The 18,350-nt window shown below is 41.0% G+C and overlaps 1 long non-coding RNA gene across 1 annotated transcript in view; it reads right to left on the bottom strand.

Moving 5' to 3' along the window:
- Positions 1-15,623, bottom strand: part of LOC118544947 (uncharacterized) — a 22,956-nt gene extending 7,333 nt beyond the window's left edge. The window contains exons 1-2 of the long non-coding RNA XR_013449323.1: positions 15,337-15,623; positions 2,390-2,474 (exon numbers count right to left, since the gene is read on the bottom strand). This is a non-coding gene — a long non-coding RNA (uncharacterized LOC118544947). The remainder of the gene's footprint in view (positions 1-2,389; positions 2,475-15,336) is intronic.
- Between the last annotated feature and the right edge of the window lie 2,727 nt (positions 15,624-18,350).

Here is an 18,350-nt window from a genome sequence, read left to right on the forward strand (position 1 = left end):
CCTTGAATGTTTACTTTGCTCATGAGCACACATCTGTTTTTGTTAATGGGGATGAGGGCAATCAGAGCTAGCTCTCAGAAGCAGACATTCTTGACGTGGAATTCTCTCCCAGTCCGTGAAGTTTTATCATCCCTCAGGCTGCAGAGCAGGTTGTCAGTTTAGACACTGGCCAGTTGAACCTAGAAGCTTCTGGACTCTTCAGTTCTTTGGAAGGAGGCCTTGTTTCTTCAGGGCCTTTAGCTGAAGTTGAATCTTAAGGAGATATGAAATTTTATGGTGGAGTAACTACATCAAAAAACTCCAGGTAGACTTAGAGGAGTTAAACAGTTCTGTGGGGGGCCAATCTAACAGCTCTTCTGTTTTCTAGCAACAAATTCTAAGTACGAGAGCTGACTCCTTTTCCAGTCTTCCTTCTCAGGCACCCTCCCCACCCCCCCCACCCCGGTCCACTTTTGTATCCACTGTCCCAGCTCTAGCATATGTGAGCAAGGAGAGGTTGCCCACATTGTGGAATGGTTTCCATTTCCTTCCTTTGCTGACATTCTTTTATAGAAGACACAACACACAGATTGCACTGGCAAATGTTGCCCATAAAGTGTTTGGCACCAGCAGCCTTCGTGTGTTTTCTTGCAAGTTCTTCATTTGTCTTAGATGCAGGCAACGCCCTTGCACCGACTGACCACCATGACGTAGGAGCACATAACTCAATGGGTGGGGAGTTAGTGGGTCTCATGAGGACTTGGCTTCGTCATTCAGCTGCTTTACCTGAAAAGGTGTTGTAGATAGGACTATATGTTCCTTGGAGGAAAAGGGATGTGACTGGGTTTGGGGATCTACTCCAGCACCCCAAATGATGAGAACTGTTGTCAATTCATTAACTGACAGAAGCTATGTCCCATGACATCTGGTGGAAATGAAGCTTTTTCAAAGAGCAGGGTATGAAAAAATAGTGGGGATGGGAGGTGTGGATATAGAGGGCCTCGATAGTAAGTCTGTCCATGAAGTTCATAAGTCTGTTCATAGTCTGACTTTGCATTTCTTTTCTAACTCACTAAAATTATTGTGATTTTTTTCTTAATTACAGAAGAAATATGATGACTTATGGTTCAATACTTCTATATGTAATTTCTTAGACTTGACATTTATATTATGCTTCTAACAGTTACATTGTTTGTCTTCTGAGATATCTGCTCATTCCTTTGGGGAAAGTATTATGTAATATGTACATATAAACTCTTGTCATCCCAGCCACCTACATCACCTCCCCACCCCCACATGCCACACAAACTTTCTCAAATTATAACTCTGCCAAATAAAGGGAACTAGAGTTCTGCATCCTGCCTTCCTGTGGTGCTGACAGAATATGATATTGGGCAAGCAACAGGTGTTTAAAGATTTGAGCAGGAGGGGACTTGCACCCACTCTAATGCCGCTGAGGTAGATGGACCTGAATAAGGTATGTCTAAATGTGAAAACTGAACATTACCTTCAAGGTTGTGGGAACCCAGATGGTCTCACCCCTTCATAAAGTTTCCCCTGCACCTAGCTTGGAGGGAAATGAAGTACCAGCACAGAGCCCCACCACCTTTATAATACCCATTCAGGGCTCCAAGTTCCTCACCATCTAAGAGAGGGAAAAGAAACTGGAAAGAACACCTGATGTTGAGCTTTCTGCCAATTTTGTCCTATGGGACACTAAAGTTGGATTTAATTTAATACAGAAAAATAAGGAAATGTTATCATATACACTGAGTATTATGTAAGAATTATTGACTGTTAACAATATATATAAGACAAAGTGATCTCAATTTGCAAGGAAATTAAAATTTAAATGAAACTTTTCTCTCATTAGATTAGCAAAGATGCTTTTAAAAGCTCACACTTAGATGTTGAATAAGAGTGAAGAGAAATGGGTATGCTTATGTACTTTCATTGGATTTATAAATTAGTATCATCCTTTTGGCTCATAATTTGGTCATTAAGAGGCTTAAATTTTGACAGCAATTCTTCCACCAATCTGTTATGATGAAATAATCAGAAACTTGGGTAAAAATGCATACACAAAGATGTTCATGGTAGTGTTATTTATAGTTATAATGAATGTGATATAATGATTTAGGTAACAATATGATTCTAATGATAAGAAAATGGTTAAATAAATGATGGCACATCCATAAGATTTCATACTGAAGAGGTCAATAAGACTTTCTAAAAATATCATGTCTCTCTCCCAGATGAAATTAGATATAGATATGTATAAGTCAGCTCTTATGGCATACACACCACCTCAAAATTTAGTGGCTTAAAAAGTTCTCAAAATGTGTGAATTGGCTGGATGGTTCTGGTCTAGGCTGGCTGGAACTTGATGGTTGAGAATGACCTCACTTACCTATGTGGGATAGCTGAAACAAATGGAACAGCATGGCCTCTCTCTCCATGTGATCTGTCATCCTCTATGTCAATCTTGGGTGATTCTAAAAGCATTAAGAGAAACAAGCCTCAATGCACAAGGACATTTTAAGCCTCTACTTACATTACTTTTGCTACTGTCCCATTAGCCAAAGTAAGTCATATGGCCAAGCTGAGTCAAGGGGTAGAGAAATAGACTCAACCTCTTGATTGGAGGATCTGCAAAATATTGTGTCCCTTGGGGAAAAAAAAAATGTCACACCACATGACTTGATTTGGCTAATAAAGTGTGAAAATTTGGGGGCAGAAGCTTTAACAACCAATGCATGCCCTCCTATTTTCTCCTTCCCTTCTTTCACAATAGCCAGATACATTTGAGATGGTAGCTGATCTTTCTGGCTTGGTTCCAGAATGATCAAGCTAAGCAGAATTGCCATGCCAAATTGCACTGGACATGAGGCTTGAATAAGAAATAAACCTTTATGATTGTGATGAGAACTCAGTGTTATACACAACTGATGAATTGTTGAACACATCAAAAGCTAATCATTACTATATGTTGGCTAATTGAAAATAAAAAAAAAAGAAAAGAAATAAACCTTTGTGACTTGAAGCCATGCAACAAAGTTGAGTTTTTTTGTTATTGTTACAAAACCTGGTCTATCCAAACTAATACAAAAATTGTGCAAGAATTAAAGTGATATTTTAAAAGAATGATTTTTCATGTGGGAAAGTGTTCATTATATAATTCAGTATCAACCAGCAGCTTATAAAGCAGGCATATACTTTTATAATCCTAAATTTGTCAAAACAGCAAAACACAGACACATAGCCTGGAAAGAAATACATCAGAGTGTTAACAATGGAATTACAGGTAATTTTTATTTTCTTCTTTCCCATGTTTTCCATTTTATTTATAATCAGTGTTTATTATCATGCTAGATAATATTATTTTTTTCAGTCACCGGTCACTCCTCCCTGTCCATTGTCAGGTGATTTACTGTACCTCCTATGGGAAGATTTTATGTCCTTACCTCATTGGGTTTGGCTATGTGATATGCTTTGGCCAATGAAATGTGAGTAAATATGGCATTCATCATGTTGGAGCAGAAGGTATAAGACTCATCTTAAGGTTTGGCCGGTTCTCTGCTCTTTTCAGGTATGTCCCATGTAGGGACTGCTCTTTCGGCCTGGGTCCTGAAATAAGAAGACAGAGCAGAACCCAGGGTATGAGATAATAAAAAAAATGTATATTGATCTTTGCCCCTGGTTCCTGGCAAAGAACACCTAAAACTCTTACAATACTCTAAGTGATCAAAGCAGTAGCAGCATCTTTTGTTCCAGTATTTGGTCTTTGACCCCTTATCCTGACACAGAGCTCCCAAATCTCTTGGAATTTCTTGGGTGACAGCAGTGTCTTTGTTCTATGAGGTGACTCTTAGTTGCAGGCTGGTCACCAGAAAGACCAAGCCATGATTAGAAGCTTGGAAGAAGGGAGAGGGACTAGAAATGGAATTAATGATTGATCATGTCTAGATGATGAGGCTTCCATAAAAATATCAAAATTATGGGGGTTCAGAGAGCTTCTGGATTGGTGAACACTTGGAGGTACTGGGAGAGTAGCATGCCCAGAGACAGCATGGAAGCTCCATGCTCTTTCCCTGTGCCTTGCTCTATGTAAGTCTTCTATCTGAATGTTCACCTGTATTCTTTATCATATCCTTTTATAATAAACCAGTAAACAGTAAGGAAAGTGTTTTCCTGAGTTCTGTGAGCCACTCTAGCAAATTGATCAAACCTGAGGAGGGTGTCGTGGGAACCTCTGACCTATAGCTGGTTGGTCAGGAGCACAGGTGATGACCTGGACTTGTGTTGGTGTCTACGGTGGTGGTGGTGGTGGCTGTCTTATGGGACTGAACCATTAACCTGTGGAATCTGATGCTGTCTCCAGGTAGGTAGTTTCAGAGTTGAGTTGAACTGTAGGACACCCAGCTGGTGTCACAGAATTTCTTGGTGCAAGAAGACCCTCACACATCTGTTATCAGAAGTGTTGTGAGTGTGGTAGTGGTGTGAGGATAAAGGAAGACACACAGCAGGAAGGGTAAGTTTCTCTTACTCACGGCACTTGGTGAAAACCAGAGCCCATCTCAGCCTCCAGACAGCATCAAGAAGAAATAAACCATTATTGTTTTAAGTTGCTGAGATTTGTTTTGTAAACACAGCAAACTTAGGAATATTCCTTTTTTACTTAAAAAAATACCTGAAAATTGGCCATCAGTGGCTCATAAACCACCAAATTCCAAGTTCTACCTACACACAATACTGCTTTCTTATCTTTCGGCTTCCCTTTCAGTTACAGGGTGGAATACTACAAATCAGGTTGTTCTGAAACAAACCAGTTCACAGATCTAAAACTGCCCCAATCCTCTTATAAAGGCCACATCCCCATTTTCTGGGGATGTACCAGGATTGCCATGTTTTTGGATGCAAGGACAGGTGAGAAAGTAGCTCATCTTTTCTTTGGTAAGAGAATATTTTAGTACTGGCAGAGAGTATGGCATGATTCAGAATCCTTGCCATTCCACATTAAAATAGAATTGTTTCATCCAAAACCCTACTGAGGGTTTCATAAACCATATATAGAGGGGTTGATCATTTACACACAATATACTCATTCATTCAAGGAAAATGTGACTTTTTTATTTTTCTATAAACTACCTAATCTTCCTTAGGAGCCCCATCCTGCTGAGTAATAAGGAAACTTACATTTAAATATCTCAGTATGCCCTCCCTGTCTTCTCCTCAAGAATGTATACATGTAAACACACACATTTGTTTATTGTGTGACTGTGGAGGTGAGCAGGTGGGAACTCAGATCCCACGCTACTCCTTGGATCTTCACTGTCTTTGAGGAAATTATTTCCCTGTGTACCTTGCTCCACTGGCAGCTTCTGTGGACATCTGTGGCGAGAATACTCCAGGTCTGCTGTTTCTCAGCTCAGTCAGGGCCTTCCTTCTGTGTCCTTCACTGGGCCCTTACAGGACTTCTGGGTAAACTTCATGCCAGGTGGGAGCTGAGGGTGCCTCGCCCCATGTGGTAGCCCAGATTGGTAGAGGGGGCACTCTGTTTCATTCCCATTGCCACCCTTGTGCAGAATAGGAAAGATATGAGCTAGACCTCCTGCCCTTGGCCTTGGGTGACGGTCACAGAAGGAAGTGGGCCATAGTCCAAAAATTGGAAATGAGGGCCATAGTCCAAAAATTGGAAATGAGTGCTCTTGTTCCTCAAACCGGAACAAGATTCTCTCCTGCTTCTCTGAGAGCCATGCTTGGGCCATGTTTGGGAGCATATTTCCCATCTGTTTTTCATTTCCCCAGCATAGAATGTGGGAGGCCAGGATCACACAACATTCCCTTCTCATTCCCCAGATGCCTCTGAACTCTCTTCCTTGAATTTTTTGTTCCAATCCATGCTGAATTACTTGAATGGCTCCCAGCACACACCATGCTATTTCATACTTCTGAGCCTTTGCCCGTGCTCTTTTCTCTGCCCAGATTGCCTCTCCAACACCCATTTCTCTTGAAAAACTTCTACTCATTCCCCAAGGCACTGCCCAGGACTCTTCCTCCAACATGCTCACTTCCCTCTTGGCAGTTTGCACAATGAACTTCATTAAAGAGATATTTTGTGTCTGTCTTCATCATGAAAACTTAAAGGCACAAAAGCCCAGGGATCCCATTTCAAGCATCTTTGTTGTCCTGATGGCTGGCCAGAAAGTGTTCAACAAATGTTGGTTTAAATAATTAAATCTTGGTAAAGTGTACATAGTATATCTCTCTGTATTTCTTACAACTGCATGTGAATCTACAATTATCTCAAAAAGATTCAGTTAAAAAAAAAAAACCAGCTTGATGAGCAGGACAAATTATTCTCTAGAGCTCCATGTTTACCCACTGGGAGAAGACCAGAGTCCAAAAATCCAAGGTCTTTATGAAGTTGTCATTTCCAAGTGGGGATGGATGGTTCAAGCTATTAGTAGTCAGGTCCCCTGTACCCCACTTGCCCTTAGAACTCTCAAGTCCTGAAAGGCTTTGAGGAAAGGTGAGACACCTGCTAGCACATACAAATTATACCATTTATAGGGCACCTGGGTGGCTCAGTTCGTTAAGAAACTGCCTTCGGCTCAAGTCATGATCCCAGGACCCTGGGATCGAGCCCCACATCGGGCTCCCTGCTCAGCGGGGAGATTGCTTCTCCCTCTCTCACTCCCTGTGCTTGTGTTCCCTCTCTCGCTGTGTCTCTCTCTGTCAAATAAATAAATAAAATCTTAAAAAAAAATTATACCATTTATAAAAAGGAGCCCTTTCAGGCAGATGAATGAGGAAAAGTGAACTCCTTTAGGCTTTGTGGATGGATAGTGTCTATGTGTGGAAGAAAAGTATGGCACCCTTCCTCTGGGTGCTTACACCCACACAAACAGACTAAGGTGTATAAGCCTGAGTTTAGCATGCCCACCCCCCTCCAGCCCTGCACTCAGGCCTAATCTGAACACAGCAGTCCCAGCCTGAGTATTTCCCTAGGTTTGCCATCTCACTTCGAAGGGCCAATGGCCATGTTTCCATGCACTTGGAGTGGTTGCTTATGTTGAAACATTACTTGTGGGTATAAATATATTGTGGTTAATATAGATATATATTTTCTGTTAACTTTCTTAAATGAATCAGTGTGAATAAAGAGTGGTTGGTTTGTTCTCCACAAAAATTATTAGTGAATTTTATAATTATTATTATTATGTATTATTATTAGTGAATATCTCCTCATTTTGGGTTTGTTCCCAGTGTAAGTTCTTGTCAGACACAGTCATCTGTGGGGGCTTCTTTTTCCCCTGAAGAGTGAAAGTGAGGGTCCAGGAACCAGTGTCGGCCCCCTTTATGAGTGGCCCTCCAGGACTTTGTTAATCTAAGCAGAAGTATGCATTTTAGTTAAGATTATAATCTGTTGCCTAGAGTGGGGGTTCAGTGACAGCCTATCAAAGTTCCTTCTTACCTCAAGTGTCTATAAACGTACTGCATTTATTATCGCCTTTGAGTTCTTTTCCACGAAACTGTTAACTACTTGTGTATAGAGACCTTGAGTCCTTCACACCTGCACACTGGCTAATTTCCTGGGCTCTGATGCGGTCATGCCAAGGCAGCAGAGAAACACGCCTTACTAGTGATATGCAAAAAGTGAAGTATGGTTTACTGGGGAAGCTTCCACATAAGAGGCTGCAGAACCGATGGCTACCCCGGGCTGCCATCATCCGACAGAGAAATGTGTGCTTGACTTACCACAGGGGGATGTCCCCAGGAAAGGGCTCCAGGGAAAGGACCCTGCCCTGTACTGCTCTATGGATTTATAAGAAAAGGATGTCAGAGAACATATGGTATACTATGTGATACAGGAAATTTCCTGGTTGAGGAAACAGTCTTGTTTGAAGACAGAGCCTCTAGAGATTAGCCTCTGGCATCAACCTGTTCTTCCCTCAAGCTAGCACAGACCTGCTAAGCCAGCATCTTGCTAAATTACCAAGCGGGTGGCTGGGATTTGTCTCTCCTCTGGCACCACGTAGTTAATTGGGCACTCAGTAAGTGTCGGATTAATAGCACTATTATTGTTATGAGGAGGTTCATGTTTATTTCATTTAAATTTGTTCTCCTCCCACACACTAGCTATGGTAAGGTCACTTAGAGATAGATGAGCTGGGCAGGATCTGGGGAAAATTTCTGGGCCTGCCCTCTTCATAGAGAAGGGAGGGGGCAGATTGACTACAGTGGGTTCTTTTTTGCACCTAGGTTCTATTTATTTATTTATTTATTTATTTATTTATTTATTTATTTATTTTTACTTTTATTAACATGTAATGTATTATTTGTTTCAGGGGTACAGGTCTGTGATTCATCAGTCTTACACAATTCACAACACTCACCATAGCACATATCCTCCCCAATGTCCATCACCCAGCCACCCCATCCTTCCCACCCCCCTCCACTCCAGCAACCCTCAGTTTGTTTCCTGAGATTAAGAGTCTCTTATGGTTTGTCTCCCTCTCTGGTTTTGTCTTGTTTCATTTTTCCCTCCCTTCCCCTATGATCCTCTGCCTTTTTTCTCGAATTCCTCGTATCAGTGAGATCATATGATACTTGTCTTACTCTGATTGACTTATTTTGCTTAGCATAATACCCTCTAGTTTCTTTTCACACCTAGATCCCTAGGATGGAAACCGAGAAAACTTCTCTCTCCTGCTGGGTAGAAGACATAACTTCTGAAGAGGCACAGGAACAGAGGAACCAGGACACAGATTTTTTTTCCCTGCATCATACCTTGGGCAGAGTAACCCCCATTGTGCCCAGGAAAACCTTGTGACTATTCTGGGAGAGATCTGGTTAGGTTTGGTAATCATGTTGTTTCAGCTGAAACATCAGGGCACATGGCAGCCATACGATAACTGTTGAGTGCTCTTTTGGAGATAAGTATTTGAAATCAGGGCTGTCCCAAAGGTAAAGACAATCCAGGACCCATCAGAAAGGTGGGTTTTTTGTGAGCCCTGAAGGTTCCAGCAACCTTGGAAGTTCTAGATCTACTGTTTTAGGCTCAATATGGAGCAGGATGGGGATCCTGCTGAAACAGAAGAGGCAGAGTGGGTGGGAAGACTCTATACCATAGCATGGTGGGCTTCCACTGGCACAGTCCCTGGTGGTAGGTCTCAGGGATGATGAGGGGTGCTGCACCTTATGGGGTCTGAGATGTCAGGGCTCAGGTAGTGTGAAGGATCCTCACCACAGTGGAGCTGGCAACTACCCTCCTGGGGAGGAAGGAGCTGCATTTCCTTCCATGAGCAGTAAGAGGAACTGTAGTTTTAGAAGCAAAGGATGTGGTTCTGAGCATTGGGCAACACTTTCTTTCTTTTTCTCTCCCTCGAATTGAAGAGACTCCAGAGTGGGCTGGATCTGTGACTTGCCAGTGATGGTTGGTCCCATGAATTGCTGTGTCAAGAATGAAGAAACTTACCTTGCTGAAGGCCAGTGTGGCTCTCATGTACTACCACCACCACTATTACTACTACTGGTTATTAACCAGGCACTTTGCTAAAAGCTGTACAAAGATTTTTTTCACTTAACCCTCAACAATAACCCTATGATGTAAGTTCTATTGGAATTTAGGATCTGAAGTGAGGCCACATAAATTGTTCAAGATAACACTGCTTGAAGTGGTATAGTCTGGGTCAGAACACAGTTCAGTAGGACTCTAGCTTCACTATTACTTTCTTATGCATGTGCCTCAAATGTCCTAATAGCAAGTAATCTATGCAGCCAAGATATCTTCCTTCAGAAAGTGCCATGTGGCAGGAATTGTGTTTATCCTGTTCACCACTGCAGTCCCAATGCCTCGGCCAGTGCTTGGCCCATAATCAGTACTAGATACTGATATTTGTGGAATGAAAATAGGGACGTATATGTAGCAGCAAATCAGCACTTTGTATGGAGCCTCAATCCTGAAGTAAGCTATGAATCATATTCCTATACCAGGTCAAGGGAAGGAAGCCATGGACCATCAGGCTATTTGTACCTTTAGTATTTCAATTCAAAACAAGCATTGTTTTATGATCAAAATGAATTATCCTGACCTTCTTTCACATCTTATCAGACTCTTCTTTATTCAAAATGTTGTTGGTACTATTACTTAATACTGGAGCAAGCAATAAATTCCACTGGTCTACAGAGACTGTGGTTGGGTTCCCAGTACCAAAATGATTTTGATTATTGAGTTGGCATATACCCCTAAACATTCCTAAATCAGTGGTTGGCAGCAGCCAGATTCTGAGAGAAAGAGAAAAAAACAGTGTGCGTGCACACACACACACACACAATCTAGCAGCTTCAAAGCCTCTTACACATTAATGGATTCCTTATGGATTACATGGCTATAATTGTGAAACAGGACAAAGAACTAGAAAGAAACATTTCTTTAAACAAAAAGATTTTTTAAATATTCCTTTGAAAAATCAATTTTTCTGAAGAGAGTAAGGAAAAAAACCCTAACATAATGGAACCCTTAAAAATGTGTGTCAGCAACACGATAGGAAACCAGAATGTCAGAATAAATGTAGGCAAGGCAACCACATGAAGCCAAGTTCAGAGTTCATCTGCACTCCCAACAGCAGGCATAAAGGGAGAAAACAACCAGCAGAGTAGAGTAGTAAGAGGGAGAATGCCAAGTCATGGTAAGAGGGGGTGGGAGTGGGGGCACAGTAGGGGGAAGAATATTCTAGAATTCAAAACAACAGACTGTTCATATCATATTCCTAAAATCTGTATAATGAAACCTGTTTATATTATCCTCAAATTAATTGTTCAATGTTCAAATTTCAGTGTCCCAGCCAGTGACCCACCAACAATTTCCTTGTTCATAACATTTTCTTTTCTTGGTCCCTTGAAAAAATAACAAATGAGTTTCTCCATTTATAAAGCTGCTCTGAAATGTCTTCTTATGTCATGGAGGCTGGAGGTCATCTTGGGACACAGGATGGTAATGGGGGCCACTGGGCTGGGGAACAGGAGGTTTTGTGATTGTGAAGCAACTTCTGATCCCATTAGCTGATGGTTGACTGACATTTTGGAACAAGATTTTGCAAGGAACTGGGGAAAGGAAAAGAAGGAGCATGGGAAGGAGGCACTTAAAAGATTGAGAAGGCAGGAATGAGCTGAGTGCTCCCAGATTTGAGGAGGATTTTATTATTGGACCCAGATCTGTGGTGAGCTTTCAGCCAGAATCTCAGAGGCCCATTTTGAGGGGCCTAGTATAGATTTTCTTATCAGTATTGTGCTGACCTTACCAAGGAAACTGGCTCTGTGAGGAAAGATACATTAACTTCTCATTTACAAATTAAGCAGTAATGTATATAGGCTTAATTGGGAAGCACTTCTTAGAGGGCTAAAGGTGGTATTTTAGGAAAAAATAAAAGGCAGTACAGCTTTATACATGCCTGGAAGTTGTTTCTCTGAGAAGTGATATAAGCTAAAAATAACTAGTTTCATGAAAGATTCATCTAGATTCCGTGGTGCTAGATTTGTAATACTTTATTACAGGAAGTGAAGGACTTTGGAGGATATCTTAAGTTTTCCTCAGTGCTCCTATCAGAGGCAGAATATTGATTGGGTTGATTAGAATCTGGCTGGATATGTTCCATTTCTTTGAAAAAAGTTGATGGTATTTTGGTAGTTCCATTTATTTCCTACACTTTCACTTTCTCCCCTGCCCTCCCCCACCTCCTGCACTTTGATTCTTGAATCCTTTTAACCAGTGACAGAGTCTTCCTTGCATGATTAAAAATAGTAATAATGATAACATCACTAAGCAGTTACCACTAATCTCAATCGATCCTGAAAACAATACCATGAAATAGGTACCATTATTGACTCCATTTTACAGAGGAAGAAACCAAATCTAAGTAGGGTTAAATATTGTTTCAATTATCTATTTCTATACAACAAACCACTTCAAAACTTAGTGGCTTGAAGTAACACCATCTTATTATGTCTCATGATTCTGAGTTGGCCAGGCTCAGCTGGGCAGTTTTGTTCCACATGAGGTTGTCTGGGGCAACACTTATCTGGAGGCTCGACAGAGCTAAAACATCCAAGATGGCTTGCTCACATGGCTAGCAATTGGTGTTGGATATCAACTGGGAGCACAGTTGAGACTGTCTACCAGAGACATCTATACTCCTCCATTGTCTCTCCTGGGATGGAAGCTAGATTCTTAAGAAGGAACCCTCCAAGAGGGAAGAAATGGAAACTCCCAGTTCTCTTAAGGTCCAGGCTCAGAAGTCTTAGAACATCACTTCTCCCATGATCTGTTGGCCAAACCCGTAACTGGCCCAGCAAAATTTAAGAGAAGGGGAAACAAGTTTCACTTCTCAATGGAGGAGTGGCGGGGGAAAGGAGTTATGACAGCTATGATTGGAGATTATCTACCACAAATACTTTGCCCAAAGTCACAGAGCTAGTGAGTGTCAGAGTCAAGATTTCAACACATCAGTCTGATTTCAGAAATCATGTGCTCAGCCACTAGGTCGTCCATGTGACAATATACAGTTAAATGCCAATGTCTATGGAGAACACAATGAGCGCAATGTATTTCAGAGGGAAGATCAGTATAAAATTAAGAACTCTAAAGACCCTAAACTGAAAAGAGTACGCCTTTCGTGCCCCTCCCTACATAATGAATAACAAATGTTATTTCTTGAAATGTCACAAAGGTTACATATGCTAAAGTTAAAATAAAATCTTTTTAGATTCTCCCATTTCAAAATTCTGTATACATTCATTAAAGCTGAGGTTTCTGTGTGTGTGTGTGTTTAGTGAGGTGGGGGTAGGGGTGGGATGGCTGTGGCCCCTGAATTACAAGTGGTCTACGCACGTACTCAGCCTGCCTAGTGGGTAACTCATGCCTGTATGGGGGAGGTTCAGAGGCCTAGAGTTGGCAGGGGAAGCTCCAAGGAGAGGCAGAATTTAGCCTGGCTCTGAACTCTGATTAGGATTCGATAAAGAGAAAGAGAAAGAGGAAAAGGAAAGAGAAAAAGAGAAAGAGAAGAAAGGGAAAATATGAATAAGAAGACATCAAGTGGGGAATGAGCAGCGAGTAGTAGCTAGGGGGATAGAGGAATGGACCAGGCTGAAGTAAAAAGGTCTGGATTTGGAAGTGGGAGGGCTGATTAGTAATTTACTTGATGATTGGAGTTAAATTGGCTCCCCATCTTCAGAGGTATCCCAAAGTAGCACTGAGAATCAGACTACAAAGAATGAAGATCCTCATGAAACTAAGGCCCAGCTGTGTAAACACTGTTTTAGCCTTGGCCTTGCTAAAGGCAGATGCCTGAAAGTCCTGTTGGGGGCAGGGTTGGAATGATACTGCTTGAGGATCTCCCCAGTGGCTGATCCAGGAACATCCAGGCTCATACCACTGTCTCACTAGTTCCGTTTGGTAAGGGACTGAGGAGCTAAAGCAAACCCAGTCATCAAAACCCATCTGACAGCACTCTCCAGAGAGTTTATTAACCTAAATCTCTCTTATATTACCTATCTACCAGGACGTCCTGGTGAAGGCAAGGACTTGGGGACTTTTTTGAGCCATTCTGAGCAAACACCATCTTCAGATTATTTTCCTACTAAGGTGGTTTCTATCATTTTCATTTGCAAAACCTTCTCTCTTCCTTCACATTTGAAAGAAGCCCAGTATGACTGTTGTAATTTTTTTCATGTAAATTATAAATATTTAGAAACTCTGTCAAAAAAATAAAGAAATAAAAGCAGATGTTTTCCCTTATTCTGGTCCCAAGTAATACCACATTAAAAAACAGAGAGTATTTTCAAGTCTTGTTAAAAAATATCTCAAGAAAACAAACATTTGTTGAATGCAAACAAGAAGAGAATATGACATTTTAAATATTAATATAGAATTCAGAGCAAAAAAGCCTGAAGCCCAGAGAGAATGGGTGACATGTATAGGGTCACAGAGTGAATATGCAGCCAAGTTAGAATCTGAACTTAGTTCTCTCAAGTCCTAGTCTGATGTGTTTCTATACTTGATGCAATAGACTGACTACAAAAGGAATCTATTCTAGCTGCAGACTCAGTTTGCCAGCCTCAGAATTGGGATCCCAACCCTAACTGCAATAGAGTTCAAAGATGCCTGGAGACATTTTAAAGCCAAATACAGCAACCTCTGCTTACTTCTTATTCTCACTACCTCCATAGCATTTGGTGCTTCTGACTGCATCCTCCTTGAATTTTTCCTGCTCGGGCTCTCATAATACCTTGAGCTCATTTCTTTCATCTCTGGTCTATCAGCAGGAGCTCCCTATTCAGAGTTGTTCTTCCTTTTACATTTCATTTCTGAGCTACTTTTTCTTTCTGCTCTATACCAGTGGGTCTTAGTCAGGGATATGTATCAGAATTTCTTGTACAACCTACTTAAAACTTGGAAGTAGGAGCACCTGGCTGGCTTAGACGGTGAAGCATATGACTCTTGTTGGGTATAGAGATTCCTTAAAAATAAAATCACAAAAAAACAAAAAATTAAAAAAAAACTTGGAAGCATAGTAGCCATAATTTGAAAAATCCCCTCAGGTGACTTTGATGGACACCCCTGTAGCAAATAGTATTTTTGAAAGATGGCCCCAAAATATTTCCCATCCCACATACCCTTCTGCAATGTGACCTGCCATTTTCCTCAACCAGAGGTGGAATCTATTTCTCAAAGTCTTGAATGTATTTAGGCCCTGTGACCAACAAAATGTAACAGAAGGGACACCGTACCAGTTCCAGGCATGGCCCTTTACTGATCTGGTAACTTGAACTCCTGCCTCTTGTAAGAAGTGTGATCAGATATCCTGAGACCACCATGGCATGAAAACCTCAAGCCATAGGGAGCACTTCAAATGATAAGACCTCATGTGTGGAGCATGGAGGCACCATGTATGAATAAAGAACCATCCTGAAAGTGGATCCTCTAGGCCCAGCCACTTTAAGACCATGTAGAACAAAACTACCTAGCCTATCTACTCCTTCCTCAAATCCTGACCCACGAAATCATGAGCAAGATAAGTGGTTGTGTTAAGCTTTGTGAGGTAGTTTATTTGATACTCAGTGATAGGTAAGCCAGACCAATTTCACCCTCCCCATACACACACAATCCGCTAAGAACCATTGCTCTGTCTACCTGGCTAGTGCCATGAGCTGATAGTTCAGAAATCATCTCCCCTCTTCCTGGGTACTTATATAGATATCCTGCTGGCACCTCAAATGCAACACATACTAAACTAAACACATAATTTTCCTTTTTAAAACTCCTGTTCTCTTTCTGCAATGAATTGTCCACATTACCTTCCACATCACTTTGGAGTATTTTTTTCACTCCTCTCTGTCACCTGGGGCAGCCAATAAGTCACAGTCCTTTTGTCTTCTTCCTATCTACTCATCATCCTAGTTAGGTCTTTATCATCTCTCAGCTGCAGTGTGGTAGTAGTCTCCCACATGATCTCCTTGCCTTTCATTTCTTCAGTTCATCTTCCACATGATGGTCAGAATGATCTCCCTAAAACATGAGTGGGCACACATTATTTCTGTTCTCCAAAAACAACAATAACTCCAGAGTGTTTACCAAAAAAACTTCACACTTCTCAATGTGGTAATCAACACCCTTCACTATTGAGCAACAAAGTAACTTCACCTTTTATCCATTACTTCCCTGTCTCAGCATAACTCTCAGCAACCTGGTCTACCAGCTGCCTTTCTAGAACTCTGGGCTTCTGGATCGGCTTCTTTCCTCAGACTGGAACACCTTTCCTCTCCTTTTTTCATATGTAGAAATTATTTGTATATCTCAAAGCCCAGTTCAATTTCCATGTTCTCCTGGATGCATTTTTTGGTTGCTCTTTTCCCCGGGGCTCTCACATACAGATGGGCAGATTGTACACAACTCTAAGGAGAGCCATTCACAATGACCACAATGTGAATTGCACCTCCTAGAGTTGTATAGTGCACAGCTTATAACAACACATAATGATTTCATTCTCTGCACTCCTTCAACATAGTTCTTTGTTTTATTCTCTTAAAAAACACTTCTAAAATACCTGCTATATGCTAGATACTGAATAAAGGCCACAAAGATGTGTTATGAAGTCTTGGTCTTGAGAGGCTTAGTTAGGGCAGACAGGCATATAATCAAATATATGTTAAAAACACTTTCACCTCTATTTAATTCTTAATTTATTCTTCTCCATTTTAGAGTTGGTTGAGAGCTCTATTTTAGTGCAAAATTCTTATGGACAGAAGTCATGTCTTATTTATCACAGCCCACAATTAACACTTGGCTGTGTACTATATAGTGTCTCAGATAATGGTTATTAGAGTATATCAGATGTACCAATTGTAACAAGAGCAACCATTTATTGGTCCTGTACATGGAACACTGCTAACCCCATAAGCCTGGATAGGAAGTAAACATTTAGAGCTGGGACAGAAACTGCTGTGTGTTCCCTGTACCCCATTTCCTTTTCTTATTGGGCACTCAGCCTGACTGCTTTTCCTAGCCTTCCTTGCAGTTAGGTGTGGCCATATGGCTGAATTCTGGCCAATGGAATGTGGGTAGGAAATGATATGTATCAAGGCCTGGACTATAAGAACTTTCTGCTTAAACTTCCACATTCCTTTTTCATCCTGAAGCTTAATAGAGGGGACTCTGAAGATCTAGAGCAGGTGGCACTACAAGAAGGAAGGAGCTTGGACCGTTGAGATATTTTTGGGGGGATCATTGGCTGACCAAGAATACTTACATTATTGCATAAATGAGAAATAAGGCTTTATTGTGTAAAGCTTAAAGGTTGGGACTGCTTGTTACAGTTGTCAGTTTAACTTGCCTAATACAAGAGCTAAGTTTAATGTAACACTTTTAGATTGCTCATGACTAACTACTTTTCAAAAGAGTATCCAATAAAAAAGATTCCAAAATTGAGTTTATCACCCCCATTTAAGTATGAACTCTCTCATCTCCAGGATCAGAAATAATGGCTTTGTTCAATCTCTGATTTTTGTAATCTTCAAAATATACACAAGTGCTAATAATACCAAATAACTTCTCTTAAAATATACTTCCATAGGGGTGGCTGGGTGATAGACATTGGGGAGGGTATGTGCTATGGTGAGTGCTGTGAATTGTGTAAGACTGTTGAATCACAGACCTGTACCTCTGAAACAAATAATACATTATATGTTTAAAAAAGAAAAAAAAAGAAGAAGATAGCAGGAAGGGTAAAATGAAGGGGGGGAAATCGGAGGGGGAAACGAACCATGAGAGACTATGGACTCTGAGAAACAAACTGAGGGTTCTAGAGGGGCGGGGAGTGGGGGGGATGGGTTAGCCTGGTGATGGGTATTAAAGAGGGCACGTACTGAATGGAACACTGGGTGTTATATGCAAACAATGAATCATGGAACACTACATCAAAAACTAATAATGTATGGTGATTAACATAACATAATAAAAAAATATATACTTCCATAAGCCCAAAAAAACTCTTTGGTGTAGAATTTGAAAGGGTCTAGAGATCCCTACCTCTGGTTAGGACAGTGGTTGTGCCCTCCACAGCATGCTGCTGTCTACTGAGGCTGTTGTGAGATGGGAATCCTGACATTCAAGCCCACTGAGTGCTGGGAAAGAAATAGAGGGGAATAAGCTTTGACTTCCCTGATGCCTTAGAGCCAGTTTGGCACTTGTCATAACTCTATGATTTGTATTCATGTGACAACCTTACCACTTCCTGTTTTGATCCAAAAAAATAAAATAAATAATAAAAAGAAGAAGAAGAAGAAGAACTCTAAGAGAAAAACGAGGTCACAAAATTGAGGAAGGCCCAAAGTGTCCCTTTTTTCTTTCATTTACTCAAAATACATTTTCTAGCACCTATTATGTTCACAATGCTGTGTGTATGTACGGGGGGGATGGTTCAACCAAATATAACAGATCTGCTCCCAGGGATACTTTTATTTATTTATTTATTTTCAAAGATTTTTTTTTACACGCTGAAGTATTTATTCATTTTTAAAAAATTTTATTATGTTATGTTAGTCACCATACAATACATCATTAGTTTTTGATGTGGTGATCCACAATCCATTGTTTTTGTATAACACCCAGTGCTCCATGCAGTATGTGCCCTCCTTAATACCCATCACCTGGCTAACCAATTCCCCCTCCCCCCTCCTCTCTAAAACCCTGTTTGTTTCTCAGAGTCCATAGTCTCTCATGGTTCATCTCTCCCTCCAATTCCATCCCCCCATTTTTCCCTTCCTTCTCCTAATGTCCTCCATGCTATTCCTTATGTTCCACAAAGAAGTGA

Source organism: Halichoerus grypus, chromosome 6, assembly GCF_964656455.1.
Source record: "Halichoerus grypus chromosome 6, mHalGry1.hap1.1, whole genome shotgun sequence".
NCBI lineage: Eukaryota > Metazoa > Chordata > Mammalia > Carnivora > Phocidae > Halichoerus > Halichoerus grypus.